The 11,772-nt window shown below is 38.3% G+C and overlaps 1 long non-coding RNA gene across 1 annotated transcript; it reads right to left on the bottom strand.

Moving 5' to 3' along the window:
- Window positions 1-7,351: 7,351 nt before the first annotated feature.
- LOC107787767 (uncharacterized) lies at window positions 7,352-9,005 on the bottom strand. Its single transcript, XR_001648474.2, has 2 exons — window positions 8,258-9,005; window positions 7,352-7,742 (listed from the first exon to the last, which is right to left on the bottom strand). It is a non-coding gene; the product is annotated as an uncharacterized LOC107787767 (long non-coding RNA).
- Window positions 9,006-11,772: the final 2,767 nt, after the last annotated feature.

Below are 11,772 nucleotides of genomic sequence, written 5' to 3'. Positions count from 1 at the left end.
TGATAACCCGGCCAGTCGTCTCATGAGTTACCGCTTCATTTCCCCTATTTCTGCTTCTTTATGCTTTGTTATCCGTGTTTTATGTGATCGGGTTGATCAGTTTGAGTTTGGAGAGGATTTAGTAAAAAAAATGAGACATTTAGTCTCTTTTAAGAAGGTTTAACTTGGAAAAGTTAACCGGATGTTGACTTATGTGTTAGAGAGCCCAAATATGAGTTCTGATGGTTCGATTAGCTTCGGGAGGTGATTTATGGCTTAGGAGCGTGATTGGAATTTGGTTTTGATGGTTCGGAGTAGAATTAGGCTTGAATTGGCGAAGTTGATATTTTGGCGATTTCCGGTTGATAGGTGAGATTTTGATATAAGGATCGGAATGGAATTCCGAGAGTTGTAGTAGCTTCATTGTGTCAATTGGGATGTGTGTGCAAAATTTCAGGTCATTAGGACGTGGTTTGGTTGGGTTTATGATCGAAAGCGTGTTTCGGAAGATTTTAGAAACTTAGGCTTGAATCCAATGTGATTTGGTAGATTTGATGTTGTTTGAGGTGATTTGATGATTGGAACAATTTGAATAAGGTATTAGGTCATGTTTGTGCTTTTGGTCGAGGTCCCGGGGGCCTCGGGGTGATTTCGGATGGTTAACGGAAAGATTTGGGACTTGAGAGAAATCCTGCTTCTGGTGTTTTCGCACCTGTGGTTTGGGGACCGCAGGTGCGGTGCCGCACGTGCGAGGGAGAAGGCCGCAGATGCAAAAGTTGGTTTGGCGAGCAGTTTCTGCAGAAACGGTCAAGGTGGCCGCATCTGCGAAGCCGCAGATGCAGAATTTCTATCACAGATGCGATTCTGGCTATTAAGTGAGAGACCGCAGAAGTGGTTGTTTAGACCGCATATGCGGGACCGCAGAAGTGGGTTTTGGACCGCAGATGCTGAAAGGCCTAGGCAGAAGGTATATATTTCATCCTTCGCGATTTTTGAAAGGTTTAACCATTTTTGGACTCGGAATTGGAAGCTTTGGGCGATTTTCAAGAGATAAATCAAAGAGACTTCGTTGAGGTAAGGATTTTGGACCTAAAACACACTTCTATGGTAATGTTTCATGGATTGGGACTGAAATTTAAGGAATTAAAGGACTAAAAATGGAGGTTTAGGGCTTGAGTTTAAGAGTGCTTAAATTGAGGATTTGAGGGGTCATTTGAACTCCAATTCTTGTGTTTTTGATATGTATGAACTCGTGGGGAGATGAGGAATCTAAAGATCTGAAAATTTCTGAGTTTCGAGAAGTGGGCCCGGGGCTCGGATTTTGCTAATTTCGGGATTTTTGGTATTTTTCAATTATTTTTGCTTGGGCTTTGTTCCCTTAGCATATTATGACGTATTCATTCTGATTTTGGATAGATTCGATGCGGGTGGAGGCCGATTCGAGGGGCAAAGGCATCACTAGCTAGAGAGTTTGCCGGTGCGAGGTGAGTAATGATTGTAAATGATGTTCTGAGGGTTTGAAACCCCGGATTTGCACATCGTAGTGCTATATTGAGGTGAGACATGCGCTTGATGATGAGCGAGGGGTCGTATACTATTGGGTATTGTGACTTGGTTCGTCCCGATTGATGATTTTACTGCGTATTTGATTGTAAACTTTATGTTGTTTGGGCCTAGTGCCAATTATTTGAACCCTTCGGGGCTATTTATTAATATTGCCTCACTGTTTTGACTTGTTACTTGAACTCAGTTATGATAGTTTCCCACTGTTTTTACCATTCAGCCTTTCTTTCTCAGTTTTCAAGACTTAAATGATATTTTAAATGATGTTTGGGCTGAAAACACTATTTTACTATTGCCGGAGAGGCTTGTGATGATTTTTGGACTGAGTAAGGCCGAGGGCCTATATTGTGAGGAACATTGATACTGATATGAGGTCGAGGGCCTGAGATATATATATTCGCCACGAGGTGGCTTGATTGATATGAGGCCGAGGGCCTAGATTTAATGCCACGGGATGGCTTGATATTGCGCTAGGGCCGTAAGGGGCCCCTCTAGAGTCTGCACACCCCCAGTGAGCGCGGGTACCCATTGTGATGTGAGATTGAGCCCGAGGGGCGGAAATTATTGATACCGTGCCCGAGGGGCGAACTTCTATGTGTTTACTTTATCTTAATTGTCTGTCAATTACCTGTTTATTTGTTGTAGAAGTATTTTATTCTACTTTTCATTGGTTTACTACTTACAAATTACTTATTTAACTGCTTCGTTATAGAATACCTTGTGTATACGTGTTTTCTTACTTTCAGTCATTATTTGTATTTATTACTCACTAGGTCGGAGTACTCACATTACTCCCTGTACCTTGCGTGCAGATCCAGGTGCCCCAAAGGCCGAGTGAGAGCTTTTCGGTTGTTCAACATTTGCTGGGGGTTTCAAGGTAGCTATATGGCTTCCGCAGCCCTAATTTCTCCCTTCTATCTTATTTTTTTTCTACATTCCTAGACTATCTATGTAGTAGGTTGTTCAGACTTGTATTAGAGGTTCTAGACTTGTGACACCAGATCAGTGTGGGCTGTGTAGTTTTTTTTGTCTTGTTGACTTTCGCATATCTAGCTTGCTGTTTTACTCACTTATTGTGATAATTGGTAATTAAACCGTGTTAGCAAATGATTTACTAAGAATGAAAATGGGTTGTGGTTTGATAGTTGGTCCAGCTTGCCTAGTAATGTGATAGGCGTCCTCACGACCGGTAGTTGGGGTCGTGACATACATCCAATTTCGATGTGTTTCAAATGCACCCTTAGGTGGCGTTTGGTTGAGAAACAAGTTATCCAAGGATTAGTTACTCTGAAATTGTTACCTCGCCCTCCCATATGGATAAAAATGACACTATAGTCTCAGGATAATTAATCCCAAAATTATTTATACCGTAATTTTATCCCCACCAAATGTGGGATAAACTTATCTCAAATTTAATTCCGCAATATCCTTTATCCCTATTACCAGACAAGCCCTTAGTTTATGCCAATTGTATTGCTTCCCTTTCTTTCTTGGAGCAGCTAAGTTTTTAGGTTGGTGTTGGGGGGAGGGGGGGAGGTGTTGGTGATTGCAAGGATATACAATGTTATTTATGAGTATATGCGAGCTCAGTAACTTTTTGTATGTATTAAGAAGAATAATTATCACGACCCAGTTCTCCTTTCGTGAACTGTCGTGACGACACCTAGTCTTTACGTCTAGGTAAGCCTAATATTTTGCGGAATAACAAATGAAAACATGAAAACTATCAACTAATATGTAAATTTAAACAAGGAAGTGAGGTGCCGCTCAGCATATACATTAACACTTCAAAGACAAATACAATAACTCTCTTAAAATTTGGAATGTCATAAGTCACAAGCTACAGAAGTAAATAGTGCTCCTAAACTCCGGAAACTAACAACGAAGAAAAATACAAGGAAAGTCTTTAACTTAATGAAGAGTAGAGAGGGACTCCTAGGTCTGCGGACGCGACAGATATACCTTGAAGTCTCTCGAAGCACCAACCACACAGCTAGACTCGAGGCTGATAGCTAGTACCTAGATCTGCACACGAAAAACATGTGCATAAAAGGGCATGAGTACACTACAGCGGTACCCAGTAAGTGCCAAGCCTAACCTCGGTCGAGTAGTGACGAGATTAGGTCAGGGCTCTATTGGTTTTAATATAATAAAATTTAACATAAAAAAATATCACAGTAAAGAAGTAAATACTGAAGTTTTAACCAGGAAATAGGCACAGAAGATCAACAATTCAAAACACAACAATAGCAATAGGGAATCTCCCCGGATACCGTCCCTTAGTCCCAAACGTAAATATGCAGGGGGATCTCCCGAAATACTGTTCCGTAGTCCTAAAGTAAATATGTAGTATTGGGGGATCTCCTGGAATATCGTTCTATAGTCCCAAAGTAAATATGCAGTACAGGGGGATATCCCGGAATACCGTTCCGTAGCCCCAAAGTAAATATGCAGTACAATCAATACAAACCACAATTATATCAAGGGAATTGCAGTTTAAACTAAGTTTACATTTAAGGAAACAGGAATTTTTACTAGAACATGCTGCACAAAGTTCAAATAGACAGTTTAAACACGTAAACATGTTTTTCTAACCTAAACAAGGTAATAACATATGCTAATGTAATTCAACAAATAAAACAAGTTAAGACTTAGTGAAAAATAGAGTTTTACAACAAATAGCCTGTGTACGCACTCATCACCTCACGTACACGACGCTCATATATCAAACAGTACCAAAATCCTAAGGGGTGTTTCCCCCACATAAGGTTATGCAAGCCACTTACCTCGACTTGCTCCAATTTATTCCACTAGTAGGCCTTTTCCTCGGTTATCCAACTTTGAATGGCTTAAATCTATCCAAAATAATTCGATGCAGTCAACAAAAATTATAGGAATCAATTCCATAAGAAAAATACTACATTTTTCAATAAAATTCAAAATTAACTAAAAATTGCTCGTGGGGCCCATATCTTGGAATCCGATGAAAAATTACGAAATTCAAATACCCGTTCCGATACGAGTTCAACCATACAAAAATTATTGAATTCCGACATCGGATCGCCCTTCGGATCCTAAAATTATAGTTTATAAAGATTTCTTCCATTTTCAACCCAATCTTTGCCCATTTGAACTCAACAATCTTCCAACAAATCATATTTGTACATACATATATTCATAATACTCTTACACCCAAGAATCATACTCCTAATCACCTATCTTTACCCCAAACTCAAAATTAAAGACTAGGATATGAAATCCTTACCTCTTAGATGAAGATCTTGTGATTGAGTTCCTTGATTCTTGAAAATTGATGCAAGATTGGATGATTAGAATGTTAGGTCTCCTCCTTCTCTCTCTAAAATTCTCTCACCTCTCTCTAGAATACTCAGAAATTCGCCCCAAATAAAGCCCCTAAGCCTATTTATCAAAATTAGATCGGATATGAAAATTTCCAAAATGACCCCCGAAGTCACTTATGTGGTGCAATCATGCTATAGCATAATCGTTTTGTGCCCAATAGAATTGCAGCATAATTTCAGCATAATAGGTTGTCCGTCTCTACTCCACTTTGTGATGCTTATGCGGTCTGCGGAACCGTTTTGCGGTCGCGAAATTGATCGCAAATCCAGCTTTTGGTAATTTGATCATAACTTCTTGTAGGAGTGTCCAAATGATGGATGGTTTGAAGTGTTAGAAACTAGACTCGAAGATCTTTCATTTGATAAGTTGTTCATCACATAACACCTTATGTATATGTAGACATAATCGTCCAAAGTGTGATCTTGTGCGTACTCATTTGGAATTATAGTCTATCATGTAATTTTCCAACTTGGCTTAGAGTTAGGACTTTCCTTACACCCCATATATCTTATAATATGCCTCGTACACTTATTATCATATCCAATTGGTATCCATCATATTAATAGTCCTCAGATAAGAAGTAGAGTTTGCCCTCAAGCACATAACATAACTTATCTCTTCTTTCGCACATTTCATTTCCCCGAATTTTTACTAACTCCCAAATTTTCCAAAAATTTCGCCAGAGTTTCCTTTGTAACTAGGCCTATCTACCTGCTAGAGAATCCCAGAAACCAATCCTAACAACGCATACACAATCCAATCAACGTAACATTACAAGAAAATAATACTAACAATGACCTCATAAGCAATATGTTACTAGAAGAGGAACGTCATTCACATCAACTATTCAGCTGATACTTAACTCATAGTAGTTAAGTTCTTAACATCTTCAAAGATTACATGAATGAATGTTTAAATTAAAGATGACATTTTTGGGCTACTTAAACTAAAAATAGCCGGTGGAGGTATAATATATGCATAATTTATGTATTATATGTGTATAATTATGTATAATCTATGTGTCACACCTCCTTTTTCCTACCCTCCGAAAAGGATATAAGGGAGTTTTTCCAATTTAAGTGACAATCGAAATGAAATTATTTATTTAAAATATAAGAATCACCACTTGGGATAATTTATGGTGTCCCAAGTCACCGGTTAAAATCCCGAATAGAGGAAGTTGACTCTATTTACGGTCTGCAAACACAGAGATCCGGGTAAGAAATTCTGTTAATCCGGGAGAAAGTGTTAGACATTCCCGTGTTCCGTGGTTTTAGCATGGCCGCTTTGATCATACTTGGCTTAATTAAACTGTCTAATTACTTATTTTAGAACCTATGTGCATTTGTCTCTTTTAATTAAGAAATTATCTTGAAATGGGTCACGCACACGTGTACCCATTTGTTTGGCGCGTCAAAAATCATGTCACGCGAACATATCCACAATTAATAATGCTTTATTATTATCAAGAAAGTTTAGCTGAAGTTGCGCGAACGCATACTCCGATTTTGTTTTTAGAAATCGTAATCATGTCACGCGAACGTGTCCACAACCACGATAGTATATTAAACGTGCCTAAAGCAAACTACGAACATTTGTCATTTTTATATCTAGGTTATGAAAGTAATACGAGGGCCATGTATGATTAAATTGTGGATGACGCGCCTCAGATTATATGAACCTAATTTTAATTTAGCGGCCTATTAAAACCAATTTTATTATTAAGAAAGTTTGATCGAAGTTGCACGAACGCTTACTCCGAATTGGTTTTTAGAATCGTAATTATGTCACGCGAACGTGTACATAATCACAATAGTATTTTAAACGCGCCTAAAGGTTTTTTTTCTACGAATATCAATCTATTCCTTAAGGATGATTCTCCCTTTATTTTACTAATAACGTGCATTGCAATTACTGCTGAATCGATAACAGATAAGTTAATCGAATCACTGAAAAAATTAAAGCCCTGACATGCAGCAAACTTAGCATACATTTAAAAACCAATTGCAATTGTGAATTCAAACGTCCTCAATCAGGGAAATTTCGCGAAGGCCCAGTCAGTTCGAAACCAGGCTTTCTGATAAGCCAAATATGTTTTTGCTTAAAGGGGAACCAATTTGAGCCCATACGATTTATTTGAATCGAATTCTTGGGCTCAAGGCTTGAAAGCATTCAAGCTCATATTCATAGCCTTATTTGGGCCATTCACGGGCCTGGCCCAATTCACCCTATATGCCCAAATCAACACTAATTACGAAAATAAACAACATTGAGCATAGGACCAAATTAACAAATTTATCACATTGAAACATAACTACCCAAATCATGATTCAAATCTATGAAAAATCTGGATAAAATGACCAACCTCAATACATGATTCATGCAGATTTGTGTTAAGTGAAAAAATCTAACTACCAATATCCAACCAATAAGAATAGGCTTCGAGTTAAGTTAAAAAGAAACAGATCATATAGAAAAACAGTGGCTAATCAGTAGAGGAATAACCTGGAAATCCAAAAATAAAGTCAAATTCAAACTTCAAAAGACGACACTAACTACTTCTATTACAATTCCTCATGAAAATGATGTACTGGTGAATACTTGCCAAAGTGAATATGGTCTATTCACCCAAGCTTTAATCCACCCCAATAGAAATATCAACCTCTAATATATCACCAACGACAAGCCCATTTTGACTTAATACTTGCTGATTTTGGCCAATCAGTCGCCAAATCCACAAACTATAGCCAAGCTCGACAACAGCAGCTTTCAACAAACCTCACATAGGCAACATTTGGTGCAGGAATCGCTGATTTCACAGGAGAAAACATAATACACTGCACAACGAAGCTAGTTTTGAGATAAATTTCAGCATAATGAGCCAAGAGGAGCATACGATTCAGATGCAAAAATGCATCTCGAACCCAGACATCATTTAAACCTTTCATTTCAACATTTCAGATATCATTTAGAGTTAGCTCGAACATGAATTGACATTAAAACCTTTGCAAACAAGGACAGACCTACAGCTGCGACATAGTATGGATTGGATTCATTTAAACCTAAAAATATGTATAGGCCGCGTATACTAGTGCAATTCAAACAACATTAGCAAGAAAGCATTGCAGAGACATCAAAAACTAATCAAAATTCATTAGTAACAGGACATAATTCAGGTGGACTATACAATCACAGCATATATCCGTTTGAACAAAAATAGACATTCATTCGAACTCAGAGACGGAAAACCACGACAAGATAGATCCATTAACCACTGAACAGGCCATAGATGCAAGTTCTCAAAGCTGTAACATTCTTAATACATTCGATACAAAAGATCGAAGTTTCATACCTTGTGAGCAAAACAGCAAAAGGAAAAGGAAAATGAATCTCAGGTTTCTGAAGAATGAAAGCACCACAGAACCAAAGAGGACAGCTACATCTTAATAAACAGCAACAGATTCAAACTTCTCGATGAATTCCATTGTTCGTAAACCAGAATCGAAGTAAAAAAACTCTATTATTTCGAAATGCTAAATAAAACTAACACCAAGTGAAATCATGGAACCTCAATAATATTTTCTTCTCTCTGTTATGGTATAAGAAAATGAAGAAAAACAATGGAAAAGAAGAAGAAAGTTTTGAACCCTAATTTTCTTCCTTCAATTTCTCTGAAAGAAATCTCTTAAAAATCCCCCCAAAAAAGAAGGACCCCCCGAACAAGAACATCCTCACCTTATATCACCTCTGAAAAATTATCGAATCTTCTCCTCAAATCCGAAAAATACCTTATTCCTTGTGAACGATTTTTGGGACAAATGAAGGGAATGGATTGATTTTCATCCATCCACGGCCCCCATTCATCCAGCAAATCGATCGAGAAACTGAAGGTGCGTAAAATATCTAGAAGGAATCTTCTTGTTGTCAGAGTTGGTTGCTATGTGGCTATAGGAGAGAGGTTGGAGCACGTGAGGTGAGTTTTTGGGGTGAACTCGAGCGAGTTTGGGCGAGACAGAGGTGAGTTCTGGTGATGTTGGGCGTGACAGAAGAAAGAGATGAAGATGGAGCGCTGTTTGGGTTGGGATGGGGATAAGACTAGGGTTTTCTAATATTAGGGTCATATTTGGGGATTGGGCGGGTCAGTCTGGTGGGTTAAAGGGGTGGAAAAGAATGGGCTGCCCCAATTAACCTTTCTTTTGTTTTCTCTTTTTTTTTCTTTTCTCTAACTTCAAAATCCTAACTAAATTAATTTAATCCTAAATTATAAAATTAGACTAATCATCTATTTGTAATATTTACCAATTGATTAATACTACATTAATAAAGAGGGAATTACTAATCAAAACTTAAAAGCTAAAAAAATGTAAAATGAATGATATTTTTTGTGATTTTCATTTTAAAAGAGCAGTTAATTAACCAATTTATCCTAAAATACAACCACAAAATCTAATATGCAATATATGAATTTTTTTGGTATTTTTCATTGTTTTAATAAAACGTGCACAGAAAATGCAAATAATTAATAAAACTCTACAAAAATCCTATAAAATGGCAAATAACTGGAAAAAATTCTATTTTATTGAATTTTATAGGAGTAATTCATATAGGGCAAAAATCGCGTGCTCACAGCTGCCCCTTTTTGCTCGAAAACACGAAGAGTTTTCGGGCAAAGATAAATTGAGCGGATACGAGCAATTTTTGCCCGTTTGAATACTCCGTGGGTGTGAGCACGTGATTTTTGCTTCACACGACAATCGCTCCAAAAAGAAATAAAAAAAATATATAATTGGCCCCGCTGTACAATTTCGGATTTCTGTGCGGCACCTTGTGGATTTATTTGTGATTTTGGCCCATTCTTATTTATTTACTTTATTAAAATAAAATTCAAAAAATGTGATTCGGTCGTTAAATAGAAAATCGTGAATAGGCATTTTCGTCCGTGATTTTATTTGGTTTGACTTTACCGGTTTTGAAGTATTTTAGTATGTGTGCAAATAATTGTATTTGAGTGTGTATTTAATTTTAATTTGATTTTTTGGCTTAGCTTTGTTTTAAAATAAATCAGAAAAGAAAAAAAAAATAAAAAAAAAAATAAAAAAAAAATAAAGAAAAGACCCCTTCCGGACTTGGGCCAATTTTAACAAAATTGGCCCAAACAAACAGCCCAAGACCCAGGCCTGCCCAGCCCAGGTCACCTGATGCCCAGGATGTCCAAACGACGTCGTTTGAGTCGTGCCTGATCTGGGCCGTTGATCTCAGAGTGATCAACGGCCAAGATCAATCCCCATAACCCATCAACAAACCCGACCCGTTTACACCCGGGCCAAACCCAAACCCTCAACATTTGAAACGACACCGTTTCACTTAAGACCATCAGATCCAAACCGTAGATCTAGATTGATCTAACGGTTGAGATCGACCCACCCACTAACTATATAAGCCCGAATCCTTACCCTACCCCCCTATCCAATACCCCGGCCTCGTCGTCTTCACCCAAACCCATCTCCTTCAAACCCTAGCCGCCCCTGCACACTTTCACCAGAAACCCGGCGGCCTGAACGCCGGTGACCTTCCCCTTAACACCCTAAAACCCCTTTGCCATCCTGAACATGGATCTGCTAACCATGTGGTTCGAATCACCCCCCAGGTCCTCGAATCTTCATTCGAAGATTCGAGTCAAAACTCGATCTAACCCAACCAACCCCAGTTTCGTACCAGACACTCCCCAGACCCCCCTCGTGACCAAACCATACTTGGTTTGGTCCGAATCTGATCAGGAAAGCGTGAACCCCAGATCTGAGTTTTTGGAATTTGTGGGTTCTTCGTCACTGGTCCATATCCGTTCGAACCAAAGAGGTTAAGGTCTAATGGACTTTAATCCAAGTGTTTCTCGTCTGAGAAACACTTCGTTTAAAGTCCGTTCAGCCTTAAGAAAGGCTTGGCCAAGTCCGAGTTAAGGTTTTGATCTTTTTGCGGCTTAAGGTGAGTTTTCTTTCTTTTCTTATTTGTTTTGGTTTGTTTGTTCGTTGTAAGGGTCTGTTCGTTTGCTGTTTATGTCCTTGACCTCTATCAACTGTGCTTCAACTACTTCGCCTGAACCTCTGTTTTGTTTGTCTAAATTCCCCCTCCTATTCTGATAAGGCATTGTGTATTTGTTTGTGCAAGTAGCTGATTTTCGAGTTTGGACTGGTTAGTTGACTCCCCTAGTGTATTCCTGTTTAGTCAGTATAATGCGAACCATGTATCAATACTGTTTAAATGTTTGATTTTTGGCTGCGATTGTGTATGTTCATACTAATATAGTCGAGTCGACATGTGTCGTCAATTAATTTCAACTGTCTGAGCATAGTAAATCGATTTGCTTCTGTTGAACATTTGTTGAAATCAATTCAGAACCAGTTTTGTTTACTTATAGCTGTTTGATTTGGATCAGTCAATGTAAAAAAGGGATTGTTTATGTTTAAATCCTGAATTGGAAGGCATGTGCACTGGTGCACAGCATGTGCATTGGTGCACCTCATGTGCCTTGTGCACAGCCTGTTTTTCTGCATTAAGAAGCTTTTAAGTTTAAACAATCTGACAGTATATGCTGTCAGATATATTTTAATGCCCATACTTGCTTTTAGATAATAAAATGAAAAGTTAAAGCCTGCCAAGGGAATGTCATGGGATTAATACTTAAATAGCTAAAGTGGAACTGAAAAAGGGAGCACATGGGAGGGGTTATTTGATTTAATCCAACAGGCTGATAAAGTTTGGAGTGGGAGGCTTATAAAGGGAGAGTTGAAGTTCTGGAGATAGGGATACACACAAAAGATAGAGAGAGGGACAGGATTAGGAGATAGAGAGGAGACAGAATTATAAGGG

The sequence above is a fragment of the Nicotiana tabacum genome, chromosome 8 (genome assembly GCF_000715075.1).
Source record: "Nicotiana tabacum cultivar K326 chromosome 8, ASM71507v2, whole genome shotgun sequence".
Classification (NCBI taxonomy): Eukaryota; Viridiplantae; Streptophyta; class Magnoliopsida; order Solanales; family Solanaceae; genus Nicotiana; species Nicotiana tabacum.
Note: the sequence above shows the minus strand (reverse complement) of the source record. Positions and strands in the feature narration are given on the sequence as shown.